A 19,251-nucleotide genomic window follows, 5' to 3' on the forward strand; every position below is an offset into this window, starting at 1 on the left:
AAGATCATTACCATAATCGACCCTTTTACAATACTAGGCATATAAGGTCATCAAGGGTTGAGAGAATTCACATCGATCTAGGCTCTGCATTGAGCATAATTCAGCGAAGGCTTTTGAGTTTTTTAGAAATCCCCCATCACAATCTCTTAAAGACTTCTGTAACCATACTCAGTTTTAACTCTAGTGGTAGCCGATCTCCCAAAAAGATTCAACTCAAGTGTCAAATCAAAAATTTAAAGACGAAGATGACTTGCTATGTCATCGATATCAAGACACCTTACAACCTTCTCTTTGGATGACCTTGGATACATTCCAACATGCTCACCCCTTTAACATTTCATCAATGTTTCAAATACATTGATGGACAGGGGGTCCAACAAAGAGTTGTAGCTAAAAAGCATCCATTTAATAAGGTGGAGAATTACTTCACCGACTCCCTCTTGTATGATGAAAATCATACAATCGAGATTGTCCTTCCTAATGAAGAGGATAGTGGTAATGAATCAGATGTCGAGCTAGATCCTATTCATAATTTAATCAGGGGGATGGATCCACTTGTAATTACCCTAGAAGAACTATGTATCGATTAGTCCATCGAAGATCAGAGCGATTGGAATGTTAATGAAGAAGAATTACTCTTTAGACTTTGAGTCTGAAAACTTAAGAGTTGAAAATCTGATGGCCAGGGTAGCTTTAGAACTGGCATCACATATATCGATAAGAGAGTTGTTCTCCGCTCACAAGCAACTCGAAGGATGCTACTTTCATGGTCTTACCCAAAGGGAACATTCTGAACCCAATTATCTTCAAAAACATTGAGACACAACCTCACTTATCACACTCCAATAAAGAAGCTGAACGAGCAACAAATTCTCCCTATATAGCCAATAGTCTCAGCAGATTATGGTAAAAATAGGATATAGCCTAACTGCAAAATAAGGATTGAATTTCAATAGAGGACTAAGAGTCCCTTTGATCTCCTTTACACCGAAAGATGAAGTTTTTGATTATTATAATCAAACCAAATAAGGAGTTAATTATATTTCTCCCAAAGCCAAACCACAAATAGGACCAACATCTGATGACTTTTTAAGAAGTTCTTTAGGCACGTCCAATTGGGATTCAGACATCAACCTTGGAGTCTTGCTTAGTGAATTCATATCTAATATGAGCTTATACGATCTAACCATGGATCTTAATAAATCTGAAGTGTTTGAAGATCTTAAAGATGATTTATGGGCAAAGCAAGTTGAAAAGCAATGGGAGTCATGTTTTAAGGTTAGCGAACTATCCACCGAGGATAAAAGTGGTTTAAATTAACATAGGCGACAAAATCAACCTCAAACCCATCTTCATCAGTGAAAGTTTATCATCCACTAAAAAAAAGAACTCATAGTTCTCCTTCAAGAGTACATTAATGTCTTTGCCTAGAGCTATGAAGACATGTCGGGTCTAGATCCCAACGTGATTGTACATTGCCTTAACATCATCTCTAGTGTTAAGACGGTCAAGCAAGAGCAACCACGCTTCCATCCTGAGTTAATGGAGGAAATAAAAAAGGAAATTCTCAAATTCATTAAGTTTGGGTTCATCCATGAAGAACAACATCCCGATTGGTTAGCCAACATCATGGTGGTGATGAAAAAGACCTGCAAGATTCGAATCTGCATTGATTTTCGGGATCTCAATCTAGGTTGCCTAAAAAAATAAATTTTCTCTCCCTATTATGGATGTAATTGTTGACAATACATGTAGGTTTGAGAGGATGTTATTTATGGATGTGTTCTCTAGATACAATCAAATCAAAATGCATCCAGACGATCAAAAACCCACATCCTTCAGAACACCTTTAGGGATATTTTGTTGTATAATAATGCCCTTTGGTTTGAAAAATACTAGAGCACCTTATCAACACGCTATGAAGACGATCTTTCATGAATATTTGTGAAAAATAGTAGAGTGCTACGTCAACGACCTTGTAATCAAAAGTCATCACAAACAAGACCACATTGGTGATTTGAGAACGGTGTCCGAAATTATGCGAATACACCAGCTCAAGATAAATCCAGCAAAATCCTTCTTGGGAGTATCATTAGGTAAAATTTTAGGATTTATTGTATCATCTGAAGGAATATATGTTTACCCCCAAAAAAATGAAAGCATTCTAAGAGATGCCACCACCGAGAAATCTTAAAGAACTCAAAGGTCGACAAGGACCATTAGCCTATATTTATAGGTTTATTTCCTACTTATCTAGGAAATGTCAACCATTTTAAAGAGTAATGAAGAAAGGTGGTTTGCTCGTTTGACACTTTCTAAGAAGCTTTCAATGAGATTAAGGGATATCTCACAAAGTCGTCGGCTCTAGCCGCACCAGTATAGGGTAATCCATTCTTAATCTATGTTAGGGAAATGGACCTATAGGCTTATAAAAATTACTATAGATAGCTTATCCCCATCAAACACTAATGATGGAAGACAATAATTTAAAGACTTTCACGTAGATCGATGAAAGTTATAATCTGACGACCTTCACAACATCCAATGAAAGCTCTAATTCAACAGCCTTCACAATCAATATCAGAAGTTACAATCTGATGACTCTCACATTTTTAAGGAGCCAAGATGAAGGTTATAAGATAACGATCTTTGCAACGCTCTAGCAAAAGAGACTTCAAATTGACGGTCTCTTCAAATCACAACGCAGATATCTCTCAAACCGTAAGGACTTTAGTGAAATGGATAGGAGCAAACCAAACCCTATAGGGTTGGTTTGGTTGGCTCCATCTCATCCAAATAGTTAATTTTCATATATAATTTGTTCGATTCTGACTTACGGTTTGAAAGTTATGACATGTTCTTCACAGTAAGTTATGTTCTAAAGTCTATCTACAAGACTGGACTTCGTCTGAACATTAGACTTAGCCTGAAGCTCACCAAGCCTGCCTGAGGCTCACCTCCATATTCCAGAGTTAAAACGCAAGGCTCATGCTTGTGTTCCAGTGTCAAAACGCAGGGGTCATGCCCGCATTCTAGATTCAAAACGCAGAGGTCATGCCTGCATTCCACAGTCAAAACGCAGGGCTCATGCCCACGTTCTAAAATCAAAATGCAGGGTTCGGGCTGCGTTCCAGACTCAAAATGCAGGGGTCATGGTCACGTTCTAGACTAAAAACGCATGGCTCACTATTGCATTCCCAGTTCAAAAATTAGTGCGACCACTGCGTTTCAGCCTAAACACAGTCCTCAACTCTATGTTCCATGTCTAGAATGCAGAGTTCATTATCAGAATCCCGAGATTGGTGTTTGACTCGTTCAAAGCACGAATTGAACAGTTTCAAAATCGTTTTCCCCACGATTTGGGGAGTGGTTTAAGGGGCTGTTACACCCTATTAATGGGGCAATTAAGCCCCTATTAAGGAGCACATTAAGGGGGTGGTTACACCCCTTAATCCCTTATAAATATCAGAAACTCAATTGAGTTTAGGGATCGGCTTTTTGCGTCAAAAAGATCGCAAAAGGAGAGATCGTCAATCTCTTGAGAAGATCATCTTGGAGTGTCCTTTGGCAACAAAGGTCTTGGAGCTTGGTACTTGGCTTAAAAACCGATTTTTAGTTCAAATCACTCTGTTACAGAGCTTAAACTTGCTCTGAGTTCTTAAACTCGTTAAGAGTTATTTTCAAACTTTCCACGCAAGTTATCCTCGACATCAATCAAGAGGATTCAACTGTATTCCACAATTTCAAGATGTTCGGATCGTCAACAGAAAGAAACTTGACGCGAGCATTCAAGGAAGGCATTCAATCACTACCGTGAAGAACTCAGAATTAAACAAAGGGGAAGATCTCCACTGATCTTTTTCTCTTTTGTAATCAGAAATTCAAATTATAATCAGTTAGAGATTAAGAGAGTTGTAAATATTCTTTTTCTAAGCAGTTAGAAAGAATAAATCAAATTCAATTCTTTCATTGTCTTATTACAAATTTTTCAACAAACAGGACCATTCTCTTGGAGCACTCCTTCTTTAGAAGAATGATAGTGGGCACGAGCAAACCATTTATTACCTCAGCTAGACTATGATTGGTGCCAAGCATCGCTACAATCCAGTCGAAAATGAATGTTTAGCATTAGTCTTTGCAATTCAAAAGATGTGACACTACTTCACCACCCAGTCCATCCATATTATTTCAAGAGTTAATCCTCTATAAATACTCATAATGAAACCCGGTCATTGAATTCCAGGTTAGTAAAATAGGTGATATTGCTTTCATAGTATGACATGATATTTGTACCCTAGAAAGCAATCAAAGGTCAAGAGATAGTCGAATTTTTGGTAGAACATCTCATCCATGAGTTTTCTAAATTTTATGAAGACATTTCGGATGAAGTCTTTAAGTCGAATACTACTTTAGACCATCAGATATAGCAACTGTACTTTAATGGTGCATCAAGATGCAACCACAAGGGAGCAATTGTTGTAGGAGTGGGTGTAGGTGTGAATTTCTGATTTTCCAAAATAGGGATTTCGTTTGTATTGATAAGAATAGCTTATTACAAACTAATGAATCAAAAATTACAACAGAAGCGGAGGGAATGCCCTCCTTGTTTAACGTAGGGACTTTTGGTAGCTATAGGACACCTCGCTCGGTTCTCGCACCAAGTCTGCTTCCCTTGGACGATCCAACCGAGGTTGCTGGTGAGCTTCAATACATAGTAGAAGCTCGATTTGGTAGAGTTCGGATCTCTGAGTTCGGTGGCGATCAGGGCCCAGAACTAGGAGAAGGTGCTACAGTGCAGAGATTATGCAAAGAGCTTGTCGTCGACTCTTTTTGAGAGTCGAGAGCTAGTGGTTCAGTCAACCAATTAAACTAATCGATTAACTATGAGCGAACTGATGAACCTTTGGACCGCTGAATGTTGAACCCCTCCTTCGTGGCCGAAAGAAGTTCTTAAATAGAGGAGAGATGGCATGGCCGCTCCTTGAATCATGGGATATGACCATGTACTAGGTTTGTACTGTGAGCGGCTATGTGATGGGTTCGAAGTACTGTACTCCTTCCCTTCACATCATGAGGAGTGGAGTTGCGGCTACTCAGTACTTGAGTGGGTCTAGCCGACTTGCCGTTTGCAGGTGAATTCAGCTCTTGACTCGTGCAGGCGAGGCGAGCTTTCTATAGGCGGACTTGGTGACTGACCGGTCACTCGTACTGTGAGCGGCTACTTGATAGGCTTGGAGTACTGTGCTCCTTCCCTTCACGTCGTGCGGAAAGTGGGAAGGCCCATCCCTGTACGTAGCGTAGCGGCTGTCAAGTAATTAAGTGCCCAGTTAGTTTGCTGTTTGCGGGCGAATTCATCTCCTGATTCGTGCAGGTGAGGTGAACTCCAATCGTGAGTGTGCAGGCAGATTTAGTGACTGCACGGACTTGACTGGTTGCTCGTACTACGAGCGGCTACTCGATGGGTTGGAGTACTGTGCTCCCTCCCTTCACGTTGTGGGAAATGGGAAGGCCCATCCCTATGTGAGGCGTAGCGGCCGTCGGGTACGAACTCGACTCTCGACTCATGCAGGCGTCTAAACCCGTAGACGAGCCCTGCCCTTAATTTGAGTGGGCGACTCTATCTCGCAGGCGAATTCATGTAAAAGTTTGCGCCTGTAATTTTTACCGTCTACAGTAGGGTATTGTTGATCGATCCCCATGGACATGTCCTTTCTCGGGCCTATTCATTGACCAAGATATGTTCCAACAACGAATCTGAATATAATTCCCTTGTAATCGACCTACAACGTGATGTCCATGGTGATTTTACATTGATTATGAATCAGATCAAAGGAGAATATGAGGTCCACCACAACGACCTCATACCCTAACACAAAGCGGCGACAAAGATTGCTCAGCCATTCGAAGGTTTCTATATCAACTATGTAGCCCACCTTGAGAGCAGCCATACAGATGCTTTGGCATCCCTGGCAGAGACACTTACATTGGCTCCCAAATCAACTAGGTGAATCACAGAGGCTTGCCATCAACTATGCTCCCCAGTTTAAATTCTCAAAGCTAACAAAGTGCATGTCATGCAAATTTATTTCGAAAATAATGATTGGCAATTCCCAATCATTGACTACATCTTGCATGCAATACTACTTGATATTCCAAAGTAATCAATCTCTATTCAAAGAAGAGCTTTGTACTTCTTTTATGATTCTGCTATACAGACGTTATATCGGTGGTCTTTCGATAGTGTGTTGCTCTAATGCTTATCACCAAGTAAAGATTGAGAAGTATTAATACAAGTCCATGACGGTGCATGTGGTGCTCATCAACCAGATCCTAAACTTTAGGACCGACTTCATCGTCTAGGTTACTATTAGCACAATGATAGTAGATGTAGTAGCATATGCTAAACAATGTCATGCATGTCAAGTCCATGCTAGTTTCCTACATCAATCTTTGGAAGAGTTACACCCAGCTGTTACCTCATGGTCATTCAAAGCATAGGAAATGGATATCATTGGGCCAATCAGCCCACCATCGGACAAAGGCCATCGAGTCGTCTTGGCCATTACAAATTACTTCTCCAAATGGGCTGAAGTTGTTCCTCTCACAGAAATCAAGACATCTTATGTGATTAAATTCTTGTGGCATCACGTGATCTATCGATTCGGCGTTCCTAGACGAATCATTTGTGACAATAGTCCTTAATTCACCAGTTGACCGTTCTTTAAATTTTGCAACAAGTTCAGAATTTAAATGTGTCTTCTATGTCATACAAACCCAACTGTTAATGGTCTACCTGAAGCTTTCAACAAAACTACCATCAAACTTCTGAGGAAGTTCATCTCCTCTAACAAACAAGATTAGTACAAGAAACTATTCATCTCCTCTAACAAACAAGATTAGAACAAGAAACTTAGGCAGTGTGTATTACCTTATCGAATAACAGTACGCACACCTACTAGCTTGATGCTATTTTCCTTAGTATATGGATATGAAGCTGTGATCCATTAGAAATTCAAGTACCATCACTCAGAATCGCCATCGCCGAGAAAATAAAAACCGAACAATATCATCAAAAGTGCCTTCAAGAACTAGAAGTACTAGATGAGCTAAAAACTTCAAGCTTAGCAAAGAATAAAGATCTACCAGTCATGGATTTTGAGAGCCTTCAACAGGAGAGTCAGAGAACAATCTTTTAAAGAAGGCGACTTGGTCTTAGCCGTTCGTTGACTCATGGTCATGATGCATAAGCCTAAAGAAAAATTTCAACCCAAATGGGAATGTCCTTTTGTTATAGAGATAGTCTACTCAAATAGAGCATATCACCTAATTGACCAAAATGGCAATAGGCTCATCGCGCCAATCAATAGGAGATTTCTCAAGAAATACTATATGTGATTCTGGCCAATATCATCTCCCCCCAAAAAAATCATGGTCACGTTTAAGTTTCTACCTCTGACTAGAGATGTTGATCTTCTTGATCCAAAGTCCAATCAAAATCCCTAACGAGTCATTAAGTTAACATCACACCTCTGCTTGACTCCAAATACATCATCACTGTCATGTTAACATTATACCTCTAAACAGTGTCAATTCGATCAAACCATCACGTTAACAATACACTTCAGAACAATTTCTCATGATCCAACTAGTTAACATTACACCTCTGCCAAACCATTTCGTTGACTAGTTAACATTACATCTTTATCGATCTATCTTAGTAAATCTGACTAACACTACATCTCTGTCAAATATCCTTATACTGTAATGTTAACATTACACCTCTGAATAAGTCAGCTTGATCAAATTATTATGTTAACACTACACCTCTACCAATTTGATCCTAACCTATTCTTCCCAGCAAAGATATCATTATGATACATTAACATTACACCTCTATCGTACATGCATTGAAAAAGACAAAAGTTCCTTTATTATCAAAAGAGCTAAATGGTTACAAAAGGTTCCTACAGGAAAAACAGATAAAAAGTGTGTATTTGTGCAATACACTCAGCCATCCTGGAATCTCTAGCATCATGCGTACCCTTTTGGGCATGTTCCCTCGAGATTATGGGATCGATGGGAGTGTTCTAAGACCTAATGACTGAGAGTTTCTTGGTGATCGTCAGGTGATGCAATGCTATCATTCAACCCTTGAACTTTTATATTGATCCGCTCCATTTTTATTCGACCAGATTCTCCAGCCTTACGGTGAGTTGCCAAGAGACGATGGAATTTGATGTCAGCAATACCATCGAGATCAACTGTACAAAGCTTTTGTAGCTCTTGAAAGTAGAACTCAGCTTTCTCAATCACCATCTAGAAGGGTTTGGTATGAGCAGAACTGAGAATTGATAACCAAAGACCAAGGTGATCTCTCACTAGTTTAAGAGTGCGAATAGACAAGCGTCTCTACAAATGCAAGGCAATCACAACATTTTGGTTGAACAGTCTCATCAAACTCTTCATCAAGATCTTTATCTCCATCTCAATTAATTCTTTAGGATTAGGAGATTGGTGAACCTCAATGTGATATGAAGGGCCTACTCCTGTGGAGACCATCACTGCATCCGTGGTAGTCGGAGAGATAGCCACCAATACTTGTATCCGTTCATTACCCTACATAAGAAACAGTGCAAACATGACCAAGATGTTTGAAACATCTACAGTGACGATGTCACAAACGTCACCATGATAAACTAGGCAGCAGTCCTCATAATCATTGTTGTGGTCATCGGCACGTCCATAGACGCAACTTCAATGCCCGTAGACAAAATCTTTAGCCCATCAATAGTAGCTATAGCCATGTCGAGACCCTCATCAGAATAAGGCTTAGGGCTTGGTGGCGCTACCCTTCCAGCCCCTGTCATATTGGAATGACCAAAGCATCATCATCATCAGAAAGACCACAAGTGGTCATAAAGATCTTGCCTTTAGTAGCGGATCAAGTTTTTTAAATGCCTTAAGGCATTTCTTAAAGCTAATAAGTTGAGCTTTAGGCTAACCTCAATATCACCATTAATAGGTTCAAATCTAACCCACTGCCATCTCCAGTTGTGCTGACGCCTCTTCAGCTCATGGTCGACGAGCTCCTCAAGCATAGCCTCTTCCTCTATAGACAGCATGACGAGGAGCCATTGATAAGGAACTTAAGGGGATTTTGATAAAACTAGGGCTTGGAGAAAAGTCAGAGAGCTTTTGAAATCAAAGTGAAGAAGAAGAAGGAAGATAGTATATTTGTAGACTAGCCTTCAACTTCACTGATTATTCTTTGCCTTGAACTTTGCCGAGTATCTTGCTACAAAACCTCACCAAAGATCTCGCTACTGAACTTCATCAAAGATTTCGCCCTGAACTTTGCCAAAGATTCTACTCAAACTTTACCAAGAATCTCGTTTGGAATGAGCTTTGCCACAATTTTAGGCATGCAAATCGTAGACCTAAATTATAAATTCTTAGGCTAAGCCTCGCCTAACCGACTCATTGAGCTTTGCATGAATTGACTTACTGAGCTTCCCAGACAGTTGTTTCACAAGTAAGTGAACTTCTCCCCATTCAACGAACTACTGAGGCGAACCCCGCCAAAATTACTTGGAAAATTTTCACTAAGTTTCTGAATTGAGAAAATTCTAACTCAATTTGTTTGAGACTTATATAGTGAACCACACCAACATGTCTTGGCAAATTTTTAAAGTCTCCAAAATTGAGAAAAATCTAGCTCAATTTTGTTCGAGACCTCATTAGGAAAACCTCAATTTGACCCTCATCAACACAATGAAGCCAGAGTCACTTCCAAGCACTTTAACCCCATGCAAAGTTATGTAGAGTTCAAGATCACTTCAGAAATAAACTACGTAAAATCAAACATATGAAATGGACAATTTTAAGAAATAAAAAGTTTATTTTTATTGATCGAAGACTCTACTACAAGAAGGCAACATTCAAACTATCCAATTATAAGAGTGATGAGTATATGTTGCTATTTGCTACTGCCCTATATTTATAAAATATGGGTAATATGACGACAGAGGAGCATATACGAGCTACACCAATCTATAGCTCGTACTCCTTTGATCTCACGAGACTGGGAAAATAAGAATTTTTCACAGTAGAAAAAATAGCTCCTACTTACACCTCTCTAGGCTCTATGCTAAGGGATGAGAGGAAGTTTTTGAGAAAGAAGTCTCCTCTTGCACGGGACTTAAGCATATCAGTAGCAAGAAGTAACTCATGTAATCAAAATTGACATCAGGCTTGAGCTAGCCACACGACGTCTAATTACGATCTAGGTTCATGTTTATGATACCTAGTTATTGTCTGAGTCTTCGCTCGTGGAGATCCAAGGGTACTTCTTCAAGTACCATTTTAGTCACTAAACGATCTTGCGAAGAGCATGACACTCGAAGCTCCATGTATCATTATGGCAATTCAACTTCCCCAAGCAATCGTTTGATTCTCGATGATCTGTTTGAGTTTCGTCTTCTCAGTCGATAGTAAATTAGCTAAACGGCATAGTATGCGCAACTCATTTGCTTGATTGCCCTTCACTTGGGCAAGCTCCTGTTGGAGCAATTTTATTTCAGCTCTGTTAGGTCTCATGTTTATAAGCCTACTATCTAATCTAGTTTTGATGATTAATAAACAATTCCTAACAACATTTGTTAAGAGTTTGTAATTACTTGTTAGGAATCCTACACAAAGATCCTCGGTTAGCGGTTGGATGGAATTGCACTTCAACAATAATATTCGAAAGAGGTTGGCGGAATCGAAATAAAGTCATTTGTATATTCAAGTCAAAGATTCTAACAACGTTTTATGTATGAGGATTATAAATTGTATATACATTCGATATCATGAATAGTTTATATACTCTTTGTGAAGATTGTTTATCATAATCAAAAGGTAGGAGATTGTTAGGCCTCATGTTTATAAGCCTACTATCTAATCTAATTTTGATAATTAACAAACATTTCCAAATAACGTTTGTCAAGTGTTTGTATTTACTTATTAGGAATCCTACACAAAGATCCTCGGTTGGCGGTTGGAAGGAATTGCAGCTCAACGATAATATTTAAAGGAAGTTGGCGGAATCGGAATGAAGTCATTTGTACATTCAAGTCAAAGATTCTCTATTGCACTTCATCCTACCAAGGCGAGCTTATTGAAGATCAAATTGCTTGGGTATAGTGTTTTAAGTTTATATTTTGTGTGTTTATACTAAGAGCTCAAATTATACACACACCTTGTTTTCATTTCATTGCTTTTAAGTTTAGCCACATAAATATGAAACAAATGGATATAGTCATATACACATATAATTGTTTCATGTTTATGCGTGCTTAAAATGATTTCATCAAAATAAAGTTTTTTATAATTTCAAATTGATGAAATCATGTTTATCGTTTTCATATTTTTGAAAGTTTGCAAAATATGAGTTTACAGATTAAAGACTTGATTATACTATTTTATATCTTTTATAAAGTCTATAAATCCATTCAAAATAATTTTCATGCTTGTTTAAAATCATTTCATTAAAACCAAGTGTTTGACGATTTAGTATTATTGAACAGTTTATAAAATAAATGATTTCTAACAAATGGGAAAGAAATTTAAGGAATTATTTTTCTAACATGTTCTAATATATGTTTACAAACATTTTCTAAAATTTTATCATTTTTGGAGTTGATTTACTATGCTAAATTGATTTTACAAAATTAAGTGTTTTAGTAGTTTTCTGAATATTGAATATCTATGTTAAAATAATAATTTCTAACATGTTTATGTACATGTGTAGAAATATTTCTCAAAATTTAATGATTTTTGGAGTTGATTTGCTATTTTTAATTGATTTTATAAATTCTTTTGTGCAAAATTTTAGGATTTGCCGTATATGTAATCGGTCGACCGATCACATGCGATCAGTCAATGGATGACCCCATATCAGTCGACCGACATATGAAAATCAGTCGATCGACTAGAGATCCATTGCAGCTAATGGCTAGTTTTTCCAGAACTAATTTTTGGGGGTTTTTGTCTGTTTTTTAGGTTTTGGTCTGTTGTTTGAGAACATATAAATACCCTTTAGCCCTTAACACTTTAAGATAACTAAGAAAAATTTTAAAACAAGTTTTTACAAGTTTGTTTTAAGTTTTTTAAAGATCAAAATGTGTTTTAGTTTTGTGAAGAGAGTTTCACAAGAAGAGGAGATCATCTCGGTTTGAGCTTCAAGCTTCATATCTCCATCTCTCCTGTTTTAGAGAAGTTTTTATAAACTCATCTTCTAGCTATCTATTGTTTTAATTCTCATATTTATGCTAGATTGATTTGAGTTTAATTTTTATTTCATTATACTCATTGTTTACACACACACCCCTTGAGCTTAAGTATTTTCACATATAGTATATTATTGGGTTGTGGGGTTGTATCACTAAGGGTGAGGTTAATTTCGTTCTCACATTGTATTAGAGAACAAATTCTTTGTATTTGCATTTTATTGTTAAGAACATGTTGTAATACACAAGGACAGTGAGAGAAGTGGTGTTAGGTCTCATGTTTATAAGTCCACTCCCTAATCTTGTTTTGATGATTACAAACAATTTCTAATATTGTGCGTCAAATGCTTGCATTTGTTTTGTTAGGTAATCTATACAAATATCTTAGTTGGAGGTTGGATGGATTATGTCTTAATGATGACATTCAATGGTGGTTGGCAGAGTATCGGAATAAATCCATTTGTAATTCAAAGTAAAATTCAAGACCAAGCTTTATCCACAATCAAGATGAGCTTTATTGAAGATCAATTGCTTGGGTATAGTGTTTTCGATTTATACTTTGTGTGTTTATACTTAGAGCTCAAAATTCATACACACACATTTATTTTGATTTATCATCATTTTAGAATATAGACTTAACAACATGATTATATATCTTTCCAAAAGTCTATAAATCTATTTTAAAATGTTTTAAAACTTATTTGAAAGAAATTCGTCAAAATCAAGTTTTAACAAGTTCTTGTTCGTACATATTTTTGTAAAACAGATGAGTTTTTACAAATGTAAATGAAATTTAAAATTTTCTTTTTATAAAATGTTCTATTACATTTTTATAATCGTTTCCCAAAATTTTATCATTTTTGGAGCTGATTTACTATGTCAAATTGATTTTACAAACTTGAGTGTTTCAACAGTTTTTAGAATCTGTAATATCTATTTTAAAACTATGATTTCTCACAAATAGGAAGTGATATTTCAAAAATTCTTTCTCTAACATGTTTAGAAACTTTTCATAAAATTTCATGATTTTTAGAGTTGATTTATTATTTTTAATTGATTTCAAAAAATTAGATACGCAAAATTTTAGGATCTGTCGTGCATTATGTTATAACTTGACTTATAAGTCGACTTATGAAGAAATAAGTTGACTTATAAAGTGTTGTGCAATTAGATGTTTTCCATCTGCTGAGTCGACTTATAGTTCAAATAAGTCAACTCATGTAGACATAAGTCGACTTATACTTGTCATAAATCGACTTATAATATGGCCGTTTCACAGTAATGGTTATTTTCCAGAATTTATTATTTTGTATTGTTTGTTGGTTTTAGTTGGTTACTTTGGGTCCCTATATATACCTCATACCCTCTAATTTCTGATTTTAATCAAGAATGTTTTAAAATAATGTTTAAGTGTTTTTAAGTTTGTTTTAAAGGTGTTTTTACAAGTTTGGTTTTGTGAAGAAAGTTTCACAAGAGGAGAAGATCATTTCATTGGTTTTGGGATTCAAATTTCATTCATCTCTCCTTCTTGTTTTCAGAGAATATTTCTCTAAACTCAATATCTAGCTCTATACATTTATTTATTGTTTGTTTATTTTATTAAGCTAGAATTTACTTTGAGTTTAGTTTTGATATTGTTTATTGTTTACACACATACACTTGAGCTTAAGTATTTCATACATAGTATATTGGGGTTGTGAGAGTGTAACATTGAGTGTGGATTTTATTGTGTTCTCATCTTGTTTAGAGAACAAACTATTTTGATATTGTGCTAAATTGTGAGATACACTTTGTAATATACTTGTTCACCGAGAGAAATGTGTGGTGAGAGACGGGATTGATTTCAAGAGGATTGAGGTCGGTGATAAAGCCTAGAGAGAGGTGGTAATTCCAAGCACTTGAGGAAGGCCACACGGGCTAGGCCAGCACTTAGAGGGTATAGAGTGTGATTGCTAGAGTGTGAGTTGTGAAAATTTTCGATGAGCTAGAAAACAGAGATTGTGAGGTGTAAACATTTTCGGTTAGCATTGAAAATCGATTGAGATAGTAGAGTTCTCCTTAAGATTGGTGAGCAGAGATGTAGGTCGGAAGGACTGAACTCCGTCATCATTTTCTTGTGTTTGCATTGGTTATTTACCCATTATCTTATTTATATTGTTTCATGTCTATTTCACCCTTGTGTTAATTACATATCCTTGCACATATAAGTTGTTGAATATCGTACTTGCTAGGATATAATTATTAGTAAGTTTTAATTGGCATTAATATCGGATTAGATTAGCATATTACCCTATTCATCCCCTCTAGGGTAATTTCTAGTGGTTAGTGAGAAACGGGGTCAATTCCAAGAGGATGGTGTCAGTTGTAAATCCTAAGGAGAGGTCGTAATTCTGAGCACTTGAGGAAGGTGACGTGGTCTAGACCAACACTTAGAGCGTGTGTTGTGTATTAACAATAGTGTGAGTTGTAAATGTTTATCGGTGAGCGTTGAAAATCGATTGTGTAGTTTTTTTATTGATAGTGGAGATTCTCCTTGAGGGTGAGGAGCGGAGACGAAGGTCGAGGGTAACCGAACTCCGTGAACATTTATTTGTGTTTGTGTTTGTTATTGGCGCATTTTCTCTTGTGTTCATCTAATATCGCCTATTGTCTCACGTTTATATGACCCTTTTTTAAATTACATATCCTTGCACATAACTCATTGTACATCATATTGTTAGGATATTATTTGTAAAGTTTTAATTTGGCATTTATATCGGATTAAATTAGCAAACACTCTATTCACCCCCGTCTAGGGTACATTTACTTGGTATCAGAGCTTGGGGCTCTTTGATTTATGGCTTAATCGCCTAGAGTCCAAGATCCTCGCTTTGCATTATTACTAATCTAGTTTTGTGAATATTCATCTTGCTTGCATATATTTATTATGGACATGAATGGTGTACCTAGTTTAGGTTATGCTATTAACATTGCTCCTATATTAAATTATTTTCCCTATGCTCAATGGTGTGTTAAATTTAAACTCTTTGTTAGATCTAAACATTTCAATTTATCAGATATTATCAATTGTGCTTATGTTGTGCCCATGTTGGAGAAATCCAAGTGGAGCAAAAATGAGAAGAAAAAGTTTACAATGAATAAGCTTTTGTTAGAATTTTTATTTAATAATTTTGATTCGTCTATATCTAACAAGCTTGATCATTTTGATAGTGCTTACAAATTATGGATATTAATAGAAGCACATCAAGGGAACTTAGAGGAGATCCGTCAGAGTTTAACGGATTCCACTTCAAGTACTATGGGGCTTCATTGTGCACACGGTCACTAGGCGATAGCCCTAGTGGGGTATGCGAGTCTGATTCTGATGATGATATATCTATTCTTGAACTCGCTTGTACATATGAATATTTAATGCATGCCTATAACAAATTGCATCTTAACTTTAAAGATTTACAAAGCAAGCATGTTAACTTAAAATCGGATCATTAGTTGCTAGCTTCCAAATTTGATATTATTGCTAAAAAAATATAATACTAAAAGAAAACAATGATAAATTGAATTTGAAAAATAAAAATATGTCTAAAATAGCTAGCTTAACTCATGCTAATAATGATGCCATGGTAAAAGTAGAAACGATTAAAAATAAATTTGATTCATTTAAAAATAATCATGTTTGTTCTACTTCTACTGTTAATGCTAGTGTGCCAAATAACAAGTTGAATGAAGTGAAAAAATAAAATTTCTTCTTTGGATTCAACTTTATCTACATGCATTAACAATCATAAGAAGCTTGTGAATATGTGTGCTAAGTCAAGTGCAAATAGGTCAAAATCATCCACTCACTATGCACACATATATAGCAAAATTTATAAGTATACTACTTGCGGTTGTAAAGGCCATTTAGCAAATTTTGCTATGATGCACAAAAATCTACTAAGTCTAATATTAATGCTCCTTGTGCATCTCATAAAGTTTCTCCATCTCACACTTATACACTTTGTCATTCACATGAACCATATATTAATCATAAGCATGGGAATGTGTTTAAATTTGATTTTTGTGGTCTTTTTGGTCATGTGATCAAATTTTGTTTTGATTTACAAAAAGTTTCATATTTGCAAAATGTTTCAAAAAGACCTACTTTATTCACAAATTCTTCTCGTGCACAATCTAATGGTTATCATAAACAAGTGCATCCATTCCATTGCAATTATTGCAATAGAATAGATCATTTGCGTGATTATTATTATGACCGATCACGTGCACAAAATGCACCCAAATAGGATCATAACCCATGGGCTTTGGACTTTTTTGATAGGGGTCATGTCCCTAAACTCTTAGATACCAAGAGTGTTTGAGTATCAAAACAATTTTGATTTTTTTAAAGATTAAAACTTTTAGTGTTTTTGGTTTTTCATGTTCTTTAAAAGATGATTTTTGTTTTGAATTTTTGTGTAAAACATGTTTATAAAACTTATTTTAGAAATACATATTGATCCAAATTTTTTACTTAAATGATTGGTTTTAATTGCATATATTGATCAAAAAATTTTAAAAGTATTTTTGTATTCATAGGATATTATAAATTTTATTGGTTTTGATTTTCAATGAAGAGGTTTATGCTGAGCAACCATCCTGGAATTCTTGATCCTTTCTTTCAAATCATGTTTACCGGGTGATAAAAGTTTTATATGGGTTGAAACGATCTCTAAGAGCTTGGCATGATTGTTTTTTCTAGTTTCTTATCAAAATTAATTTAATTGATCTATGTTTATTTTATCCAAAGCATACACTTCTTTTTGATCTTTGTGGATGAAACACATAAATGTTTCGACATTTTTATATATGACCATGTAGATAGGAATGATATGTCCATTATTTATATTAATTGAGAATCTCAATTAGCGGATATCTTTACCTAACCTCTTTGCTAAGAAATTGTTTTATAAGAAGTGATTTGAGCATGCTTGTCATTTGATTCATTTTTGCTTAATCACTTTTTTTTTTACTCTCCTCAAAAATGATATTTTTTTGGATTGATTGATCAAACATGTTTTTAATGTTAATTATCATGATTTATGTTTGATGATTTATGGATTTTTAGATTTATTGGTTAAACATTTTATTTTTAATTTTTGGAATATTGTTTTTTGTTTTTGATAGATATTGCTCTTTGTTTATGTTTATGTTTTGAGACCTTTGTGATTATATATATATTTGTTCTCAAGGGTCTCTTTGAATATGAGTTGAAATTAAAAAAAAAATTCATATTCGTATCTCATATAATCATTGCCTTATTATTTTTGAGATATGCCATAAGGTATTTTGATAGGGGGAGCATTTTCCCTATATTTATTTTATACTCACCTATGCTTAATTATAGGGGGAGCTTTTGCTCTACTTATATTGTTTTTACCATTTTGATGTTGACAAAGGGTGAGAAACAAGTATATGTGAGTATATCTTGCTTTTGCTTACTATTGGTTTTATGCACGAGGATTATAATTTGCATATTCATTCGATGTCATGCATATTTTATATACGCTGTGTAGATTGGTTGTCATCATCAAAAAGGGGGAGATTGTTAGGTCTTATATTTATGAGCCTACTATCTAATCTAATTTTGATGGTTAACAAACAATTCCTAACAACGTTTATCGAGTATTTGTATTTACTTGTTAGAAATCCTACACAAAGATCCTCAGTTGGCGATTGGATGGAATTGCGCTACAACGATAATATTCAAAGGAGGTTGGCAGAATCAGAATGAAGCCATTTATGCATTCAAGTCAAAGATTCTCTATTGCATTTCATCCTACCAAGGCGAGCTTATTGAAGATCAAATTTCTTAGGTATAGAGTTTTAGGTTTATACTTAGTGTGTTTAAACTAAGAGCTCAAATTATACACACACCTTGTTTTCATTTAATTGCTTTTGAGTTTCACCATATAAATATGAAACAAATGGATATAGTTATATACACATATAATTGTTTTATATTTATACGTGCTTAAAATGATTTCATCAAAATCAAGTTCTAACAATTTCCTATTGATGAAATCCTGTTTACCGTTTCATATTTTTGAAAGTTTGCAAAATATGAGTTTACGAATTGAAGACTTGATTATACTATTTTATATCTTTTATAAAGTCTATAAATCCATTCAAAAGAATTTTCAAGCTTGTTTGAAATCGTTTAATTAAAATCAAGTGTTTGACGATTTCGTATTATTGAACAATTTACAAAATAAATGAATTTTTACAAATGGAAAATAAAATTTTCGAAATTCTTTTCCTAACATGTTGTATTACAAGTTTATAAACATTTCCCAAATTGTATTACTTTTGGAGTTGATTTACTATGTTAAATTGATTTTACAAAATTAAGTGTTCTAGCAGTTTACAAAATCTATAATATTTGTATTAAAATAGTAATTTCTCACAAATGGGAAGCGATGTTTAAACAAAATGTTTTATCTAACATGTTTCTCTACATGTCTAGAAATGTTCCTTAAAATTTCATGATTTTTAGAGTTGATTTGCTATTTTTAATTGATTTTAGAATATAATATGTGCAAAATTTCAGGATCTGCCGAACATGTAATCGGTTGACCGATCACACACCATCGGTTGACCGATCACACAGCATCAGTTGACCAACATATGAAAATTAGTTGACCGATGACCTCATATCAGTCAATGGTTTTTCTATCGGTTGACTGATATGAGGTCATCAGTTGACCGATGACCTCATATCAGTCGACCAACATATGAAAATTAGTTGACCGATAGAAAAACCATTGCAGCCAATGGCTAGTTTTTCCAGAACCGATCTTTGGGGTTTTTGTCTGTTTTTTTGGGTTTTGGGCTGTTGTTTGAGAACATATAAATACCCCTCAGCCCTCAACACTTTAAGATAACTAAGAAATATTTTAAAACAAGGTTTTGCAAGTTTATTTTAAGTTATCAAATATCAAAAATA

The sequence above is a fragment of the Asparagus officinalis genome, chromosome 7 (assembly GCF_001876935.1).
Source record: "Asparagus officinalis chromosome 7, Aspof.V1, whole genome shotgun sequence".
In the NCBI taxonomy this organism is placed as follows: Eukaryota; Viridiplantae; Streptophyta; class Magnoliopsida; order Asparagales; family Asparagaceae; genus Asparagus; species Asparagus officinalis.